Source organism: Carassius gibelio, chromosome B5 (assembly GCF_023724105.1).
Source record: "Carassius gibelio isolate Cgi1373 ecotype wild population from Czech Republic chromosome B5, carGib1.2-hapl.c, whole genome shotgun sequence".
In the NCBI taxonomy this organism is placed as follows: Eukaryota; Metazoa; Chordata; class Actinopteri; order Cypriniformes; family Cyprinidae; genus Carassius; species Carassius gibelio.
In genome coordinates, this window is record NC_068400.1 from 2,533,504 (window position 1) to 2,555,566 (window position 22,063).

Below are 22,063 nucleotides of genomic sequence, written 5' to 3' on the forward strand. Positions count from 1 at the left end.
ACTAACCGTCTAGGACGAGTTCGAAAAAGTAGGTTTTTCGAATAATTGAAAATAGCGAAAAAACTAAACCTTGCGATTTTTGAATTTTAGGGTTCATTCGACTTGGCCTGAGCCAAGGATTCAGAGGAAAAAAGAATTTCCATTTTCTGGCTTACGGTTCAAAAGTTATTAGCATACAAACATTGAAAGTTTGGACAAGTGGTGGCGCTAGAGAGTAGGAGTTAGAGGCTTCAAATTTGCTATAGTTAATGTTGGGACTGTCCTCTATCAGTGTGCCAAATTATAAAACTTTCCCGCAAACGGTTCTATGGGCTGCCATAGACTTGCGGCGGAAGAAGAAGAAGAATAATAATAATAACGCCAACGAAAACAATAGGTGCCTACGCACCTTCGGTGCTTGGCCCCTAATAACGCCAACGGAAACAATAGGTGCCTACGCACCTTCGGTGCTTGGCCCCTAAATATAGCTGCAAGCAGCAATTACGGGGCCAAGCACTCCAACGGCAAATGTAGGAGCTAAGCATCGCATGAAGCATCACACCAAATACATTAATGAGCAATAACTGCAATTTTGGAATTATTGTATTTGAAATGGCAAAAAAAAAAAAAAAAAAACAATACCACCTCTAGTAGCATGATTACTTGGCTTATCAAGCTTGACCAATAGGTGGCACTGTTATAAAATCAATTTGGTGTACTCTGTGTGACTTTTCAATGACACACACAAAGTTTGGTGTCAATATGCCAAAGCATTCCAGGGATACAGCCTCAAGTGTCATTTTCTCATTGTGCCTCAAATTCGTCGATGTGGTATGCGAAAACGGTTTTGTCTATCGACTCAAAATCCATAACTTTGAATCAGTATAGTCTGAAGATCATTTGATTCGAAATTGGTGAAAATCGGACATACGGTTGATGAGGAGTTCGAAAAAGTATGTTTTCAACATAAATCAAAATGGCGGACCGGAAGTTCAGCTTACTGTGGTATATTTGGTATCTATGTTATCGGCATAAGCCAGGGAATATTTTGAGCCCAGTTTCCTTCAAATAGGCTAATGTAATAAAAAGTTATTAGCATTTTAAAAAGTGTAATTACTCATGGTTAATGAATGGTTTATTACTCTTGACCAATAGGTGGCGCTGTTACCAAATTTATGTGGCATGGTCAGTGTGAGGTGGCGATGACACATAAAAAGTTTGGTGCAAATATGTCAAAGTGTTGCAGAGATACAGCCTCAAATGCATTTTGGCACCCTTCCAGCAAATTTGTTGATGCGCTAAATGAGAACCGTTACGTATATCGACACGAAATCCATAACTTTTTGCCAGCATGGTTTGAAGATGATTCACGTCAAATTTGGTGAAAATTGGGCTAACGGTCTAGGAGGAGTTCGAAAAAGTAGGTTTTCAACATTAAGCAAAATGGCGGACAGGAAGTATGGCCAATTTTCACATTATTGGTATCAATACTCTCGGCATGACCCACAGAATATAGTGAGACCATTTTAATTTTAATAGACTAATTTATTCAAAAGTTATTAGCATTTATGAGATATTTCCTTATAACTATTGGCCACAAGGTGGCGCTGCCACCAAACTTTTTGAGTACCTTCAGGGCATGGAGCCGAATATTTTTGTAATTATTTGCGAAACGATACGATGCTGCGTTCAAAAAATACAGCATTTTAAAATATAATTCAAAATGGCCGACGCCTAAAATGGCCGACACAGAAAAATTGGATATCATTCGACTCGACATGACTCACTGAATCTAAAGAGACCAGTTGTGTGATTTTTGGCCAAACCATTCAGTAGTTATAAGCCAAAATATGCATTTTTCATATCTCCTGACCACTAGGTGGCGCTGTGTCGAAACACTGCAGGTAGTCTCAGTTCATGCTTGTTATAACACACGCCAAGTTTGGTCTCAATATGACAAACCGTTGCCGGGATATAGCCTCACGTGCATGTTTGCGTGCTTTTCGTCAAATTTGTTTACATGTCATTCGACAACAGTTGGACGAATCAACTTGAATTCCATAACTTTTTGCCAGCATGGTCTGAAGATGATCTGAGCCAATTTTTGTGGCAATCGGACTAACCGTCTAGGACGAGTTCGAAAAAGTAGGTTTTTCGAATAATTGAAAATAGCGAAAAAACTAAACCTTGCGATTTTTGAATTTTGGGGTTCATTCGACTTGGCATGAGCCAAGGATTCAGAGGAAAAAAGAATTTCCATTTTCTGGCTTACGGTTCAAAAGTTATTAGCATACAAACATTGAAAGTTTGGACAAGTGGTGGCGCTAGAGAGTAGGAGATAGAGACTTCAAATTTGCTATAGTTAATGTTGGGACTGTCCTCTATCAGTGTGCCAAATTATACAACTTTCCCGCAATCGGTTCTATGGGCTGCCATAGACTTGCGGCGGAAGAAGAAGAATAATAATAACGCCAACAAACACAATAGGTGCCTTCGCACCTTCGGTGCTTGGCCCCTAAATATAGCTGCAAGCAGCAATTACGGGGCCAAGCACTCCAACGGCAAATGTAGTAGCTAAGCATCGCATAAAGCATCACACCAAATACATTAATGAGCAATAACAGCAATTTTGGAATTATTGTATTTGAAATGGCAAAAAAAAAAAAACACCAATACCACCTCTAGTAGCATGATTACTTGGTTTATCAAGCTTGACCAATAGGTGACACTGTTATAAAATCAATTTGGTGTACTCTGTGTGTCTTTTCAATGACACACACAAAGTTTGGTGTCAATATGCCAAAGCATTCCAGGGATACAGCCTCAAGTGTCATTTTCTCATTGTGCCTCAAATTCGTCGATGTGGTATGCGAAAACGGTTTTGTCTATCGACACAAAATCCATAACTTTGAATCAGTATAGCCTGAAGATCATTTGATTCGAATTTGGTGAAAATCGGACATACGGTTGATCAGGAGTTCGAAAAAGTATGTTTTCAACATAAATCAAAATGGCGGACCGGAAGTTCAGCTTACCGTGGTATATTTGGTATCTATGTTATCGGCATAAGCCAGGGAATATTTTGAGCCCAGTTTCCTTCAAATAGGCTAATGCATTAAAAAGTTATTAGCATTTTAAAAAGTGTAATTACTCATGGTTAATGAATGGTTTATTACTCTTGACCAATAGGTGGCGCTGTTACCAAATTTATGTGGCATGGTCAGTGTGAGGTGGCGATGACACATACAAAGTTTGGTGCAAATATGTCAAAGTGTTGCAGAGATACAGCCTCAAATGCATTTTGGCACCCTTCCAGCAAATTCGTTGATGCGCTAAATGAGAACCGTTACGTATATCGACACAAAATCCATAACTTTTTGCCAGCATGGTCTGAAGATGATGCACGTCAAATTTGGTGAAAATTGGGCTAACGGTCTAGGAGGAGTTCGAAAAAGTAGGTTTTCAACATTAAGCAAAATGGCGGACAGGAAGTAAGGCCAATTTTCACATTATTGGTATCAATACTCTCGGCATGACCCACAGAATATAGCGAGACCATTTTAATTTTAATAGACTAATTTATTCAAAAGTTATTAGCATTTATGTGATATTTCATTATAACTATTGGCCACAAGGTGGCGCTGCCACCAAAGTTTTTGAGTACCTTCAGGGCATGGAGCCGAATATTTTTGTAATTATTTGCGAAACGATACGATGCTGCGTTCAAAAAATACAGCATTTTAAATCATAATTCAAAATGGCCGACGCCTAAAATGGCCGACACAGGAAAATTGGATATCATTTGACTCGACATGACTCACTGAATCTAAAGAGACCAGTTGTGTGATTTTTGGCCAAACCATTCAGTAGTTATAAGCCAAAATATGCATTTTTCATATCTCCTGACCACTAGGTGGCGCTGTGTCGAAACACTGCAGGTAGTCTCAGTTCATGCTTGTTATAACACACGCCAAGTTTGGTCTCAATATGATAAACCGTTGCCGGGATATAGCCTCACGTGCATGTTTGCGTGCTTTTCGTCAAATTTGTTTACGTGTCATTCGACAACAGTTGGACGAATCAACTTGAATTCCATAACTTTTTGCCAGCATGGTCTGAAGATGATCTGAGCCAATTTTCGTGGCAATCGGACTAACCGTCTAGGACGAGTTCGAAAAAGTAGGTTTTTCGAATAATTGAAAATAGCGAAAAAACTAAACCTTGCGATTTTTGAATTTTGGGGTTCATTCGACTTGGCATGAGCCAAGGATTCAGAGGAAAAAAGAATTTCCATTTTCTGGCTTACGGTTCAAAAGTTATTAGCATACAAACATTGAAAATTTGGACAAGTGGTGGCGCTAGAGAGTTGGAGTTAGAGACTTCAAATTTGCTATAGTTAATGTTGGGACTGTCCTCTATCAGTGTGCCAAATTATACAACTTTCCCGCAATCGGTTCTATAGGCTGCCATAGACTTGCGGCGGAAGAAGAAGAAGAAGAAGAAGAATAAATATAGCTGCAAGCAGCAATTACGGGGCCAAGCACTCCAACGGCAAATGTAGTAGCTAAGCATCGCATAAAGCATCACACCAAATACATTAATGAGCAATAACAACAATTTTGGAATTATTGTATTTGAAATGGCAAAAAAAAAAAACACCAATACCACCTCTAGTAGCATGATTACTTGGTTTATCAAGCTTGACCAATAGGTGACACTGTTATAAAATCAATTTGGTGTACTCTGTGTGTCTTTTCAATGACACACACAAAGTTTGGTGTCAATATGCCAAAGCATTCCAGGGATACAGCCTCAAGTGTCATTTTCTCATTGTGCCTCAAATTCGTCGATGTGGTATGCGAAAACGGTTTTGTCTATCGATTCAAAATCCATAACTTTGAATCAGTATAGCCTGAAGATCATTTGATTCGAATTTGGTGAAAATCGGACATACGGTTGATCAGGAGTTCGAAAAAGTATGTTTTCAACATAAATCAAAATGGCGGACCGGAAGTTCAGCTTACCGTGGTATATTTGGTATCTATGTTATCGGCATAAGCCAGGGAATATTTTGAGCCCAGTTTCCTTCAAATAGGCTAATGCATTAAAAAGTTATTAGCATTTTAAAAAGTGTAATTACTCATGGTTAATGAATGGTTTATTACTCTTGACCAATAGGTGGCGCTGTTACCAAATTTATGTGGCATGGTCAGTGTGAGGTGGCGATGACACATACAAAGTTTGGTGCAAATATGTCAAAGTGTTGCAGAGATACAGCCTCAAATGCATTTTGGCACCCTTCCAGCAAATTCGTTGATGCGCTAAATGAGAACCGTTACGTATATCGACAAGTGTAATTGAAACAGCCAGTAAAACTCCAGTAAAATGATGCATTATCATTTTTGGAAAATAGGTGGCGCTGTAATCAAATCGCTTTGTTGTGTTCTGTGGGAGGTGACAATGTTGTGGGCAATTTCTTTCAAAGTACTTACAGACCTTTAGGGCAATGAGTCGAACATGCCCACCGAGTTTCGTTCCGATCGACTTCCATTAACCTTGTCAAATAGGTGCTTAAAGTTGTTTGGCCAATGGCGGCCATGTTTTTTAAGATAAGTGAAATTCCTCATAGAGCACTTGTGCCACATTGGGCCATATCAATTTTCAAGTTGATTGGATCAACGGTTGCTTAGTTATAGCCATTTGATTTTTTTTCATCCTGTAGCGCCACCAAGTGGCAGATATGGAAAAAAAAATAATAATTTGACTAAAGTTTTTGTTCATGCATATGAGTTCTGAGTTTGGTGAAGAAATCTCATTTTGTTCCCGAGTTATAGCCTTTTTCGTAAAATTGGTCCACGAATTTGAATGTTTTGGGTCACCTGGTTTTTTGTTCAGTCTTGATCAAACCACTGCAATAATATTCTCTGGACTCTCTAGATCAATAATTTTCAAAAATATGTTGCATTTTGTCCTTTGGTTAGCTATAAGAGGTCATTTAGGAAAGGGCCGTGGCCACATGTAACCTAAAGCCTATAAAACTGAAACAAAAACTCAAAACTTTATGAAACTTGGTTATAACATGTGAAAGATGACCCACCAAGCATGCAAAGTTTCATTAAGATCAGAAAATAGCTGGTGCTATAACAGTTAAAATGGCCTAAAAAACTAAAGATTTCTGTTGTGAATGGCATTAAAGTGCAAAAAGAAAAGGGGTAATATAATCACACATGCATTTGATCTGTATTTTTTCTAAACAATCATGCAAAATTTAACAGATATTAGGTAAAAAAGAACACTGTAATATTTATAAAGCTTCAAAACCCAGTGTTGAATAAAAAATTGCAATTATAACCACTAGATGTCACCGGAAGACCACTAATGAGCTCACTAAAGACTAAAACATTACAGTTTATGGGCTTGTTGAGGGATTCATCTAGAAAAAATGTATATTACTATTATTTAATATTACTGTTCAAGCATTTCAGATCACATTGAGTCAAAGTTTAACAATTTATTCATACAGATATATCTAATGTTTATAATTATGCCAGATTATGATTGCAATGAAACCTGAAAAATGACATAGAAGCCCATAAAACAGAAGACTTGCAATAGGTTTTATCACCCATCATTTATTTTAATTATCTATATATATAACAAAATGTGTGCATCTGTGTGTGGGTTTAAGCATGCTTATTGAGTATTAATATAGTAGTTTAAACATTTCATGTTTGTGTGTGTCTGTAATTCTGTTCTATTCTTTTACTGTCAGCCATATCTAGGTTATTTAAAATCAGTGCAGTACTATTATCTAGACTGTGAAATTATACATAAATTGCGTATGCTTCTTTGGACTGTAATTAAGACAACATATAACAGTTATAAAGGTTAAAGAGACAGTGTTGTATGATAAATTGCATTTACGACCACTAGATGTCACTGGAAGACCACTAATGGGCTTTGCAGAGATATAGCCTCAGACTCATTTTGTGAAGATGCCTGACATCTGAAGCAGCGCTGTACAAAAACGGTTTCGTCTATTGACACGAAATCCATAACTTTTTGTCAGCACGGTCTGAAGATGATCTGATTCAATTTTGGTGAAAATCAGACAGACGGTTGAGGATGAGTTTAAAAAAAAAGGTTTTCAACATGAATCAAAATGGCGGACAGGAAGTTTTGCTTAATATGACATAATTGGTATGTATGTTGTCGGCATGTCCCAAGGAACATTTTGAGACATGTTTCATGATAATAGGCTAATGCAATCAAAAGTTATTAGCATTATTGGAAATGTAATAATTAGCGGTTATTGATTGGTTTATTACTCTTGACCAATAGGTGGCGCTGTGACCAAAATGATGTGGCGTGGTCAATGTGATGTGACAATGTCACATATTAAGTTTTGTGTAAATATCTCCAACCTTTGCAGAGATACAGCCTCAGATGCAGTTTGGCATCTTTACAGCAAATTCGTTGGTACGCTAATTGGAAACGGTTACGTGTATCGACACAAATTCCATAACTTTTTGCCAGCATGGTCTGAAGATGATCCAAATCAAATTTGGTGAAAATCTGAGTAACGGTCTAGGAGGAGTTCGAAAAAGTAAGTTTTCAACATGAATCAAAATGGCGGACAGGAAATTTTGCCAAAATTGACAAATTGGGTATCGGTGTTCTCGGCATGACCCAAGGAATCTATCAACATCAGCTTTGTTACAATAGGCTAATGTATGCAAAAGTTATTAGCATTTTTCGAAAAAATCGTTATAACTATTGACCACAAGGTGGCGCTGCCCCCAATTTTTTTGTGTACATTCAGGGCATGGAGCCGGACATTTTTGTAATTATTTGCGAAACGATACGGAACTTCATTCTTAAGATACAGCAATTTACAACTAAATCCAAAATGGCCGACGCCCAAAATGTCCGAATTGGGAAAATTCGGTATCATTCGACTCGGAATGATGCACTGAATCTAAAGACACCACTTTTGTGATTTTTGGCAAGACCGTTCAGAAGTTATGAGCAAAAACATGCATTTTTCATATCTCCTGACCACTAGGGGGCACAGCGCCGAAACACTGCAGGTAGTCCCAGGGAATGGTTGTTATAAGACCCACCAAGATTGGTCTCAATAGGCCAAACCGTTGCGGAGATATGGCCTCACGTTCACGTTTGCGTGCTTTTCGAAGAATTCGTTCATGAGCTATTCGGAAACGGTTTGAGAAATCAACTTGAATTCCATAACTTTTTGCCAGCATAGTCTGAAGATTATCTGATTCAATTTTCGTGACAATCGGTGCAACGGCCTAGGACGAGTTCGAAAAAGTAGGTTTTACGAACAATTGACGATAGCGAAAAAACTAAGCCTTGCGATTTTTGAATTTCGGTGTCCATTCGACTCAGCATGAGCCAAGGAATCACAGGAAAAAAGAATTTTCATTTTGTGGCTTACGGTTCAAGAGTTATTAGCATCAAGTTTTTGAAAGTTTAGACAATTGGTGGCGCTAGAGAGTTTGAGTTAGAGACTTCAAATTTGCTACGGTTAATGTTCAGACAGTCCTCTATTAGTGTGCCAAATTATACAACTTTCCCGCAATCGGTTCTATGGGCTACCATAGACTTGGGGTGGAAGAAGAGGAAGAATAAATATAGCTGCAAGCAGCAATCACGGGGCCAAGCATTCCAGCGGCAACATCAGGAGCTAAGCATATGTAGCATCAGACCAAATGCAACAATGAATAATGAAATTAATAATTGCATGATTGTAATTGAAATGGCTGAAAATCGTTAATAAAAGTTCCATAGCGAGGAGCTAAGCATGGCATGGAGCATCAGACCAAATGCAACGAGTAAGAAAAGCAATTATTGGAAGAGTGTAATTGAAACAGCCAGTAAAACTCCAGTAAAATGATGCATTATCATTTTTGGAAAATAGGTGGCGCTGTAATCAAATCGCTTTGTTGTGTTCTGTGGGAGGTGACAATGTTGTGGGCAATTTCTTTCAAAATACTTACAGACCTTTAGGGCAATGAGTCGAACATGCCCACCGAGTTTCGTTCCGATCGACTTCCATTAACCTTGTCAAATAGGTGCTTAAAGTTGTTTGGCCAATGGCGGCCATGTTTTTTAAGATAAGTGAAATTCCTCATAGAGCACTTGTGCCACATTGGGCCATATCAATTTTCAAGTTGATTGGATCAACGGTTGCTTAGTTATAGCCATTAGATTTTTTTTCATCCTGTAGCGCCACCAAGTGGCAGATATGGAAAAAAAATAATAATTTGACTAAAGTTTTTGTTCATGCATATGAGTTCTGAGTTTGGTGAAGATATCTCATTTTGTTCCCGAGTTATAGCCTTTTTCGTAAAATTGGTCCACGAATTTGAATGTTTTGGGTCACCTGGTTTTTTGTTCAGTCTTGATCAAACCACTGCAATAATATTCTCTGGACTCTCTAGATCAATAATTTTCAAAAATATGTTGCATTTTGTCCTTTGGTTAGCTATAAGAGGTCATTTAGGAAAGGGCCGTGGCCACATGTAACCTAAAGCCTATACAACTGAAACAAAAACTCAAAACTTTATGAAACTTGGTTATAACATGTGAAAGATGACCCACCAAGCATGCAAAGTTTCATTAAGATCAGAAAATAGCTGGTGCTATAACAGTTAAAATGGCCTAAAAAACAAAAGATTTCTGTTGTGAATGGCATTAAACTGCATGCAAAAAAAAAAGGGGTAATATAATCACACATGCATTAGATCTGTATTTTTTCTAAACAATCATGCAAAATTTAACAGAGATTAGGTAAAAAAGAACACTGTAATATTTATAAAGCTTCAAAACCCAGTGTTGAATAAAAAATTGCAATTATAACCACTAGATGTCACCGGAAGACCACTAATGAGCTCACTAAAGACTAAAACATTACAGTTTATGGGCTTGTTGAGGGATTCATCTAGAAAAAATGTATATTACTATTATTTAATATTACTGTTCAAGCATTTCAGATCACATTGAGTCAAAGTTTACCAATTTATTCATACAGATATATCTAATGTTTATAATTATGCCAGATTATGATTGCAATGAAACCTGAAAAATGACATAGAAGCCCATAAAAACAGAAGACTTGCAATAGGTTTTATCACCCATCATTTATTTTAATTATCTATATATATAACAAAATGTGTGCATCTGTGTGTGGGTTTAAGCATGCTTATTGAGTATTAATATACTAGTTTAAACATTTCATGTTTGTGTGTGTCTGTAATTCTGTTCTATTCTTTTACTGTCAGCCATATCTAGGTTATTTAAAATCAGTGCAGTACTATTATCTAGACTGTGAAATTATACATAAATTGCGTATGCTTCTTTGGAATGAAATTAAGACAACATATAACAGTTATAAAGGTTAAAGAGACAGTGTTGTATGATAAATTGCATTTACGACCACTAGATGTCACTGGAAGACCACTAATGGGCTTTGCAGAGATATAGCCTCAGACTCATTTTGTGAAGATGCCTGACATCTGAAGCAGCGCTGTACAAAAACGGTTTCGTCTATTGACACGAAATCCATAACTTTTTGTCAGCACGGTCTGAAGATGATCTGATTCAATTTTGGTGAAAATCAGACAAACGGTTGAGGATGAGTTTAAAAAAAAAGGTTTTCAACATGAATCAAAATGGCGGACAGGAAGTTTTGCTTAATATGACATAATTGGTATGTATGTTGTCGGCATGTCCCAAGGAACATTTTGAGACATGTTTCATGATAATAGGCTAATGCAATCAAAAGTTATTAGCATTATTGGAAATGTAATAATTAGCGGTTATTGATTGGTTTATTACTCTTGACCAATAGGTGGCGCTGTGACCAAAATGAGGTGGCGTGGTCAATGTGATGTGACAATGTCACATATTAAGTTTTGTGTAAATATCTCCAACCTTTGCAGAGATACAGCCTCAGATGCAGTTTGGCATCTTTCCAGCAAATTCGTTGGTACGCTAATTGAAAACAGTTACGTGTATCGACACAAATTCCATAACTTTTTGCCAGCATGGTCTGAAGATGATCCAAATCAAATTTGGTGAAAATCTGAGCAACGGTCTAGGAGGAGTTCGAAAAAGTAGGTTTTCAACATGAATCAAAATGACGGACAGGAAATTTTGTCAAAATTGACAAATGGGGTATCGGTGTTCTCGGCATGACCCAAGGAATCTAACAACATCAGCTTTGTTACAATAGGCTAATGTATGCAAAAGTTATTAGCATTTTTCGAAAAATCGTTATAACTATTGACCACAAGGTGGCGCTGCCCCCAATTTTTTTGTGTACATTCAGGGCATGGAGCCGGACATTTTTGTAATTATTTGCGAAACGATACGGAACTTCATTCTTAAGATACAGCAATTTACAACTAAATTCAAAATGGCCGACGCCCAAAATGGCCGAATTGGGAAAATTCGGTATCATTCGACTCGGAATGATGCACTGAATCTAAAGACACCACTTTTGTGATTTTTGGCAAAACCGTTCAGAAGTTATGAGCAAAAACATGCATTTTTCATATCTCCTGACCACTAGGGGGCACAGCGCCGAAACACTGCAGGTAGTCCCAGGGAATGGTTGTTATAAGACCCACCAAGATTGGTCTCAATAGGCCAAACCGTTGCGGAGATATAGCCTCACGTTCACGTTTGCGTGCTTTCCGAAGAATTCGTTCATGAGCTATTCGGAAACGGTTTGAGAAATCAACTTGAATTCCATAACTTTTTGCCAGCATGGTCTGAAGATTATCTGATTCAATTTTCGTGACAATCGGTGCAACGGCCTAGGACGAGTTCGAAAAAGTAGGTTTTACGAACAATTGACGATAGCGAAAAAACTAAGCCTTGCGATTTTTGAATTTCGGTGTCCATTCGACTCGGCATGAGCCAAGGAATCACAGGAAAAAAGAATTTTCATTTTGTGGCTTACGGTTCAAGAGTTATTAGCATCAAGTTTTTGAAAGTTTAGACAATTGGTGGCGCTAGAGAGTTTGAGTTAGAGACTTCAAATTTGCTACGGTTAATGTTCAGACAGTCCTCTATTAGTGTGCCAAATTATACAACTTTCCCGCAATCGGTTCTATGGGCTACCATAGACTTGGGGTGGAAGAAGAAGAGGAAGAATAATAATAACGCCAACAAACACAATAGGTGCCTTCGCACCTTCGGTGCTTGGCCCCTAATAAATATAGCTGCAAGCAGCAATAACGGGGCCAAGCACTACAGAAGCAAGCTTCAGACGAACGGCAGGAATGAGTAATTAAGACAGTTTTAAGATTATTTTAGGCAAAATGGCTTGAAAACTATAAACACAACAACTAGTAATAGGATTTATTTGCTTATCACGTGTAACCAATAGGTGGCGCTGTTACCAAATTAGTTTGGAATGGTCAGTGTGAGGTGACGATGACACATACAAAGTTTGGTGCAAATATGTCAAAGCTTTGCTGAGATACACCCTCAAATGCATTTTGGAACCCTTCCAGCAGCTTCGTTGATGCGCTAAATGAGAACAGTTTCGTATATCGAAACGAAATCCATAACATTTTGCCAGCATGGTCTGAAGATGATCCACGTCAAATTTGGTGAAAATCTGACTAACGGTCTAGGAGGAGTTCGAAAAAGTAAGTTTTCAACATTAATCAAAATGGCGGACAGGAAGTTCAGCCAAATAAGGAAAACTTTGTATCTATGTTCTCGACTTGACCCAAGGAATCTAAAAAGACCAGCGTCATGTCAATAGCCAGATTTATTCAAAAGTTATTAGCCTTTATTTAAATTGAGTTATAACTGTTGACCACTAGGTGGCGGTGTTTCAAAATATTTTGAGTACCTTCAGGGGATGGTGTTGTTGGCACATTCTGAGTTTCGTAATATTACATCAATGCATTTGTTTAGTATTGCATTTTATTTCACAAAACTGTATTGAAGTCAATGATAATTTCATATTTTGTTCTATTATAGCGCCACCAAGAGGCTCAGTCCCACCATTTCTTTTTATGTGTGCTCAGAGTGAGCCCATACATATGTGTGTCAATTTTGGTGAAAATATCTCAATTCACTTCAGAGTTATAGACATTTATATGAAAAAGCACGTAAAAAATGACTGACTCTTGACTTTGATTGAATATTACTACACCTTACCATCAATATTTTGGCATTTGGGCATTGGCATATAGCTATCGACCTATGTTTCCGAACTTCTGACGGTGGTTTCGTCTCGATCAGACAAGTGGTTTCGAAGATATAGCCAGATGTTTTTTAAGCGCTAAATCACAACGCTACACAAACCGTAAGGCGAAACCTAGCATGTTTGGTATCGTAGGACTCTGTAAGGTTTCAGGAGTCTAATTTGGTGAGTCTCGAGAAAATAAGTCGACCACACCCAAGGTTATAAGCATTTAAAAAAGGATGATCACCACTAGGTGGCGCTGTTTCGAAACTTCTCACACTCCTTCAGGACATTGTGCTGATGACCCATACCATGTTTCGTAACAATCCGTTGATGCGTTCTGAAAATACAGCATTTTAGCACAAAATTCAAAATGGCCGACAGACAAAATGGCCGAAATGGTAAAATTTGATATCAGTCGACTCGGCATGTTGCCCTGAATCTAACAAGACCAATGTTATGATTTTTGGACAAACTGTTTAGAAGTTATAAGCAAAAATAGCAATTTTTCATATCTCCGGACCAGTAGGTGGCGCTGCGCCGAAACGCAGCAAGTAGCCTCAGGTCATGCTTGTTATGACATGTACCAGGTTTGGTCTGAATACGATAAATCGTTGCAGAGATACAGCCTTACGACTGTTTTTCTAAGCGTTTCGTAAAATTTGTTTGAGCGTTTTTCAAAAACGGTTTGACGAATCAATTTGATTTGCATAACTTTTGGTCAGCACTGCCTGAAGATGATCTGGTTCAATTTTCGTGTGAATCGGACAAACCGTCTAGGACGAGTTCGAAAAAGTAGGTTTTTCAAAGAATTCAAAATGGCGGCCAAATTTCTATGACGGAAAATGACGGCATATGGTGCAATCGAATCGGCATGAGCTCAGAAATCAGAGGAAAAAAGAATTTTGTTGATTGGACTTACGGTTAAAAAGTTATTAACAAAATTAAAGTGAAATTTCGGACAGTTGGTGGCGCTAGAGGGAATGTCTTAGACACACCAAAATTGGTGTACTAAATGTTGGCACTGTCCTCTATCAGAATGTCAAACCAAAACAACTTTCCCGCATTCGGTTCTATGGGCTGCCATAGACTCCCAGTCGGAAGAATAATAATAATAATAATAATAATAATAAGAACCGGAACAAAAACAATAGGTGCCTCGCACCTTCGGTGCTTGGCCCCTAATAACGCCAACGAACACAATAGGTGCCTTCGCACCTTCGGTGCTTGGCCCCTAAATATAGCTGCAAGCAGCAATTACGGGGCCAAGCACTCCAACGGCAAATGTAGGAGCTAAGCATGGCATGAAGCATCACACCAAATACATTAATGAGCAATAACAGTAATTTTGGAATTATTGTAATTGAAATGGCAAAAAAAAATCATAATACCACCTCTAGTAGCATGATTACTTGGCTTATAAAGTTTGACCAATAGGTGGCACTGTTATGAAATCAATTTGGTGTACTCTGTTTGACTTTTCAATGACACACACAAAGTTTGGTGTTAATATGCCACAGCATTCCAGAGATGCAGCCTCAAGTGTCATTTTGTCATTGTGTTTCAACTTCGTCGCTTTGGTATGCGAAAACGGTTTTGTCTATCGACACAAAATCAATAACTTTGTGTCAACATAGTCTGAAGATCATCTGATTCGAATTTGGTGAAAATTGGACATACGGTTCATGAGGAGTTTGAAAAAGTAGGTTTTCCACATAAATCAAAATGGTGGACCGGAACTTCAGTAAACACTGGCATATTTGGTATCTATGTTATCGGCATAAGCCAGGGAATATCTTGAGCCCAGTTTCTTTGCAATAGGCTAATGGACTAAAAAGTTATTAGCATTTTAAAAAGTGTAATTACTCATAGTTAATGAATGGTTTATTACTCTTGACCAATAGGTGGCGCTGTTACCAAATTTATGTGGCATGGTCAGTGTGAGGTGGCGATGACACATACAAAGTTTGGTGCAAATATGTCAAAGTGTTGCAGAGATACAGCCTCAAATGCATTTTGGCACCCTTCCAGCAAATTCGTTGATGCGCTTAATGAGAACCGTTACGTATATCGACACAAAATCCATAACTTTTTGCCAGCATGGTCTGAAGATGATTCACGTCAAATTTGGTGAAAATTGGGCTAACGGTCTAGGAGGAGTTCGAAAAAGTAGGTTTTCAACATTAAGCAAAATGGCGGACAGGAAGTAAGGCCAATTTTCACATTATTGGTATCAATACTCTCGGCATGACCCACAGAATATAGCGAGACCATTTTAATTTTAATAGACTAATTTATTCAAAAGTTATTAGCGTTTATGTGATATTTCATTATAACTATTGGCCACAAGGTGGCGCTGCCACCAAACTTTTTGAGTACCTTCAGGGCATGGAGCCGAATATTTTTGTAATTATTTGCGAAACGATACGATGCTGCGTTCAAAAAATACAGCATTTTGAAACATAATTCAAAATGGCCGACGCCTAAAATGGCCGACACAGGAAAATTGGATATCATTCGACTCGACATGACTCACTGAATCTAAAGAGACCAGTTGTGTGATTTTTGGCCAAACCATTCAGTAGTTATAAGCCAAAATATGCATTTTTCATATCTCCTGACCACTAGGTGGCGCTGTGTCGAAACACAGCAGGTAGTCTCAGTTCACGCTTGTTATAACACACGCCAAGTTTGGTCTCAATATGACAAACCGTTGCCGGGATATAGCCTCATGTGCATGTTTGCGTGCTTTTCGTCAAATTTGTTTACGTGTCATTCGACAACAGTTGGACGAATCAACTTGAATTCCATAACTTTTTGCCAGCATGGTCTGAAGATGATCTGAGCCAATTTTCGTGGCAATCGGACTAACCGTCTAGGACGAGTTCGAAAAAGTAGGTTTTTCGAATAATTGAAAATAGCGAAAAAACTAAACCTTGCGATTGTTGAATTTTAGGGTTCATTCGACTTGGCCTGAGCCAAGGATTCAGAGGAAAAAAGAATTTCCATTTTCTGGCTTACGGTTCAAAAGTTATTAGCATACAAACATTGAAAGTTTGGACAAGTGGTGGCGCTAGAGAGTAGGAGTTAGAGGCTTCAAATTTGCTATAGTTAATGTTGGGACTGTCCTCTATCAGTGTGCCAAATTATACAACTTTCCCGCAAACGGTTCTATGGGCTGCCATAGACTTGCGGCGGAAGAAGAAGAAGAAGAAGAAGAAGAATAATAATAACGCCAACGAAAACAATAGGTGCCTACGCACCTTCGGTGCTTGGCCCCTAATAACGCCAACAAACACAATAGGTGCCTTCGCACCTTCGGTGCTTGGCCCCTAAATATAGCTGCAAGCAGCAATTACGGGGCCAAGCACTCCAACGGCAAATGTAGTAGCTAAGTATCGCATAAAGCATCACACCAAATACATTAATGAGCAATAACAGCAATTTTGGAATTATTTTATTTGAAATGGCAAAAAAAAAAAAACACCAATACCACCTCTAGTAGCATGATTACTTGGTTTATCAAGCTTGACCAATAGGTGACACTGTTATAAAATCAATTTGGTGTACTCTGTGTGACTTTTCAATGACACACACAAAGTTTGGTGTCAATATGCCAAAGCATTCCAGGGATACAGCCTCAAGTGTCATTTTCTCATTGTGCCTCAAATTCGTCGATGTGGTATGCGAAAACGGTTTTGTCTATCGACTCAAAATCCATAACTTTGAATCAGTATAGCCTGAAGATCATTTGATTCGAATTTGGTGAAAATCGGACATACGGTTGATCAGGAGTTCGAAAAAGTATGTTTTCAACATAAATCAAAATGGCGGACCGGAAGTTCAGCTTACCGTGGTATATTTGGTATCTATGTTATCGGCATAAGCCAGGGAATATTTTGAGCCCAGTTTCCTTCAAATAGGCTAATGCATTAAAAAGTTATTAGCATTTTAAAAAGTGTAATTACTCATGGTTAATGAATGGTTTATTACTCTTGACCAATAGGTGGCGCTGTTACCAAATTTATGTGGCATGGTCAGTGTGAGGTGGCGATGACACATACAAAGTTTGGTGCAAATATGTCAAAGTGTTGCAGAGATACAGCCTCAAATGCATTTTGGCACCCTTCCAGCAAATTCGTTGATGCGCTAAATGAGAACCGTTACGTATATCGACACAAAATCCATAACTTTTTGCCAGCATGGTCTGAAGATGATTCACGTCAAATTTGGTGAAAATTGGGCTAACGGTCTAGGAGGAGTTCGAAAAAGTAGGTTTTCAACATTAAGCAAAATGGCGGACAGGAAGTAATGCCAATTTTCACATTATTGGTATCAATACTCTCGGCATGACCCACAGAATATAGTGAGACCATTTTAATTTTAATAGACTAATTTATTCAAAAGTTATTAGCATTTATGTGATATTTCATTATAACTATTGGCCACAAGATGGCGCTGCCACCAAACTTTTTGAGTGCCTTCAGGGCATGGAGCCGAATATTTTTGTAATTATTTGCGAAACGATACGATGCTGCGTTCAAAAAATACAGCATTTTAAATCATAATTCAAAATGGCCGACGCCTAAAATGGCCGACACAGGAAAATTGGATATCATTTGACTCGACATGACTCACTGAATCTAAAGAGACCAGTTGTGTGATTTTTGGCCAAACCATTCAGTAGTTATAAGCCAAAATATACATTTTTCATATCTCCTGACCACTAGGTGGCGCTGTGTCGAAACACTGCAGGTAGTCTCAGTTCATGCTTGTTATAACACACGCCAAGTTTGGTCTCAATATGACAAACCGTTGCCGGGATATAGCCTCACGTGCATGTTTGCGTGCTTTTCGTCAAATTTGTTTACGTGTCATTCGACAACAGTTGGACGAATCAACTTGAATTCCATAACTTTTTGCCAGCATGGTCTGAAGATGATCTGAGCCAATTTTCGTGGCAATCGGACTAACCGTCTAGGACGAGTTCGAAAAAGTAGGTTTTTCGAATAATTGAAAATAGCGAAAAAACTAAACCTTGCGATTTTTGAATTTTGGGGTTCATTCGACTTGGCATGAGCCAAGGATTCAGAGGAAAAAAGAATTTCCATTTTCTGGCTTACGGTTCAAAAGTTATTAGCATACAAACATTGAAAGTTTGGACAAGTGGTGGCGCTAGAGAGTAGGAGATAGAGACTTCAAATTTGCTATAGTTAATGTTGGGACTGTCCTCTATCAGTGTGCCAAATTATACAACTTTCCCGCAATCGGTTCTATGGGCTGCCATAGACTTGCGGCGGAAGAAGAAGAAGAAGAAGAAGAATAAATATAGCTGCAAGCAGCAATAACGGGGCCAAGCACTACAGAAGCAAGCTTCAGACGAACTGCAGGAATGAGTAATTAAGAAAGTTTTAAGATTATTTTAGGCAAAATGGCTTGAAAACAATAAACACAACAACTAGTAATAGGATTTATTTGCTTATCACGTGTAACCAATAGGTGGCGCTTTTACCAAATTAGTTTGGAATGGTCAGTGTGAGGTGACGATGACACATACAAAGTTTGGTGCAAATATGTCAAAGCTTTGCTGAGATACAGCCTCAAATGCATTTTGGAACCCTTCCAGCAGCTTCGTTGATGCGCTAAATGAGAACAGTTTCGTATATCGAAACGAAATCCATAACATTTTGCCAGCATGGTCTGAAGATGATCCACGTCAAATTTGGTGAAAATCTGACTAACGGTCTAGGAGGAGTTCGAAAAAGTAAGTTTTCAACATTAATCAAAATGACGGACAGGAAGTTCAGCCAAATAAGGAAAACTTTGTATCTATGTTCTCGACTTGACCCAAGGAATCTAAAAAGACCAGCGTCATGTCAATAGCCAGATTTATTCGAAAGTTATTAGCCTTTATTTAAATTGAGATATAACTGTTGACCACTAGGTGGCGGTGTTTCAAAATATTTTGAGTACCTTCAGGGGATGGTGTTGTTGGCACATTCTGAGTTTCGTAATATTACATCAATGCATTTGTTTAGTATTGCATTTTATTTTTACAAAACTGTATTGAAGTCAATGAGAATTTCATATTTTGTTCTATTATAGCGCCACCAAGAGGCTCAGGCCCACCATTTCTTTTTATGTGTGCTCAGAGTGAGCCCATACATATGTGTGCCAATTTTGGTGAAAATATCTCAATTCACTTCAGAGTTATAGACATTTATATGAAAAAGCACGTAAAAAATGACTGACTCTTGACTTTGATTGAATATTACTACACCTTACCATCAATATTTTGGCATTTGGGCATTGGCGTATAGCTATCGACCTATGTTTCCGAACTTCTGACGGTGGTTTCGTCTCGATCAGACAAGTGGTTTCGAAGATATAGCCAGATGTTTTTTAAGCGCTAAATCACAACGCTACACAAACCGTAAGGCGAAACCTAGCATGTTTGGTATCGTAGGACTCTGTAAGGTTTCAGGAGTCTAATTTGGTGAGTCTCGAGAAAATAAGTCGACCACACACAAGGTTATAAGCATTTAAAAAAGGATGATCACCACTAGGTGGCGCTGTTTCGAAACTTCTCACACTCCTTCAGGACATTGTGCTGATGACCCATACCATGTTTCGTAACAATCCGTTGATGCGTTCTGAAAATACAGCATTTTAGCACAAAATTCAAAATGGCCGACAGACAAAATGGCCGAAATTGTAAAATTTGATATCAGTCGACTCGGCATGTTGCCCTGAATCTAACAAGACCAATGTTATGATTTTTGGACAAACTGTTTAGAAGTTATAAGCAAAAATAGCAATTTTTCATATCTCCGGACCAGTAGGTGGCGCTGCGCCGAAACGCAGCAAGTAGCCTCAGGTCATGCTTGTTATGACATGTACCAGGTTTGGTCTGAATACGATAAATCGTTGCAGAGATACAGCCTTACGACTGTTTTTCTAAGCGTTTCGTAAAATTTGTTTGAGCGTTTTTCGAAAACGGTTTGACGAATCAATTTGATTTGCATAACTTTTGGTCAGCACTGCCTGAAGATGATCTGGTTCAATTTTCGTGTGAATCGGACAAACCGTCTAGGACGAGTTCGAAAAAGTAGGTTTTTCAAAGAATTCAAAATGGCGGCCATATTTCTATGACGGAAAATGACGGCATAGGGTGCAATCGAATTGGCATGAGCTCAGAAATCAGAGGAAACAAGAATTTTGTTGATTGGACTTACGGTTAAAAAGTTATTAACAAAATTAAAGTGAAATTTCGGACAGTTGGTGGCGCTAGAGGGAATTTCTTAGACACACCAAAATTGGTGTACTAAATGTTGGCACTGTCCTCTATCAGAATGTCAAACCAAAACAACTTTCCCGCATTCGGTTCTATGGGCTGCCATAGACTCCCAGTCGGAAGAATAATAATAATAATAATAATAATAATAAGAACCGGAACAAAAACAATAGGTGCCTCGCACCTTCGGTGCTTGGCCCCTAATAACGCCAACGAAAACAATAGGTGCCTACGCACCTTCGGTGCTTGGCCCCTAAATATAGCTGCAAGCAGCAATTACGGGGCCAAGCACTCCAACGGCAAATGTAGTAGCTAAGCATCGCATAAAGCATCACACCAAATACATTAATGAGCAATAACAGCAATTTTGGAATTATTGTATTTGAAATGGCAAAAAAAAAAAAAAAACACCAATACCACCTCTAGTAGCATGATTACTTGGTTTATCAAGCTTGACCAATAGGTGACACTGTTATAAAATCAATTTGGTGTACTCTGTGTGACTTTTCAATGACACACACAAAGTTTGGTGTCAATATGCCAAAGCATTCCAGGGATACAGCCTCAAGTGTCATTTTCTCATTGTGCCTCAAATTCGTCGATGTGGTATGCGAAAACGGTTTTGTCTATCGACTCAAAATCCATAACTTTGAATCAGTATAGCCTGAAGATCATTTGATTCGAATTTGGTGAAAATCGGACATACGGTTGATGAGGAGTTCGAAAAAGTATGTTTTCAACATAAATCAAAATGGTGGACCGGAAGTTCAGCTTACCGTGGTATATTTGGTATCTATGTTATCGGCATAAGCCAGGGAATATTTTGAGCCCAGTTTCCTTCAAATAGGCTAATGGACTAAAAAGTTATTAGCATTTTAAAAAGTGTAATTACTCATGGTTAATGAATGGTTTATTACTCTTGACCAATAGGTGGCGCTGTTACCAAATTTATGTGGCATGGTCAGTGTGAGGTGGCGATGACACATACAAAGTTTGGTGCAAATATGTCAAAGTGTTGCAGAGATACAGCCTCAAATGCATTTTGGCACCCTTCCAGCAAATTCGTTGAAGCGCTAAATGAGAACCGTTACGTATATCGACACAAAATCCATAACTTTTTGCCAGCATGGTCTGAAGATGATTCACGTCAAATTTGGTGAAAATTGGGCTAACGGTCTAGGAGGAGTTCGAAAAAGTAGGTTTTCAACATTAAGCAAAATGGCGGACAGGAAGTAAGGCCAATTTTCACATTATTGGTATCAATACTCTCGGCATGACCCACAGAATATAGCGAGACCATTTTAATTTTAATAGACTAATTTATTCAAAAGTTATTAGCGTTTATGTGATATTTCATTATAACTATTGGCCACAAGGTGGCGCTGCCACCAAACTTTTTGAGTACCTTCAGGGCATGGAGCCGAATATTTTTGTAATTATTTGCGAAACGATACGATGCTGCGTTCAAAAAATACAGCATTTTGAAACATAATTCAAAATGGCCGACGCCTAAAATGGCCGACACAGGAAAATTGGATATCATTCGACTCGACATGACT

General features: G+C 38.3%; 1 long non-coding RNA gene across 2 annotated transcripts in view; it reads left to right on the plus strand.

Annotated features, from left to right (window-relative positions):
• The window catches only part of LOC127958279 (uncharacterized), an 80,419-nt gene that overhangs the window by 49,536 nt on the left and 8,820 nt on the right, over positions 1-22,063 (plus strand). Inside the window, exon 1 of one of the 2 annotated variants that reach the window (XR_008154006.1) lies at positions 17,694-17,965. The exons of the other annotated variant lie outside the window; for it this stretch is intronic. This is a non-coding gene — a long non-coding RNA (uncharacterized LOC127958279). Of the gene's footprint in view, positions 1-17,693; positions 17,966-22,063 lie in introns of those variants that run through there. 2 annotated transcript variants of the gene reach the window in all.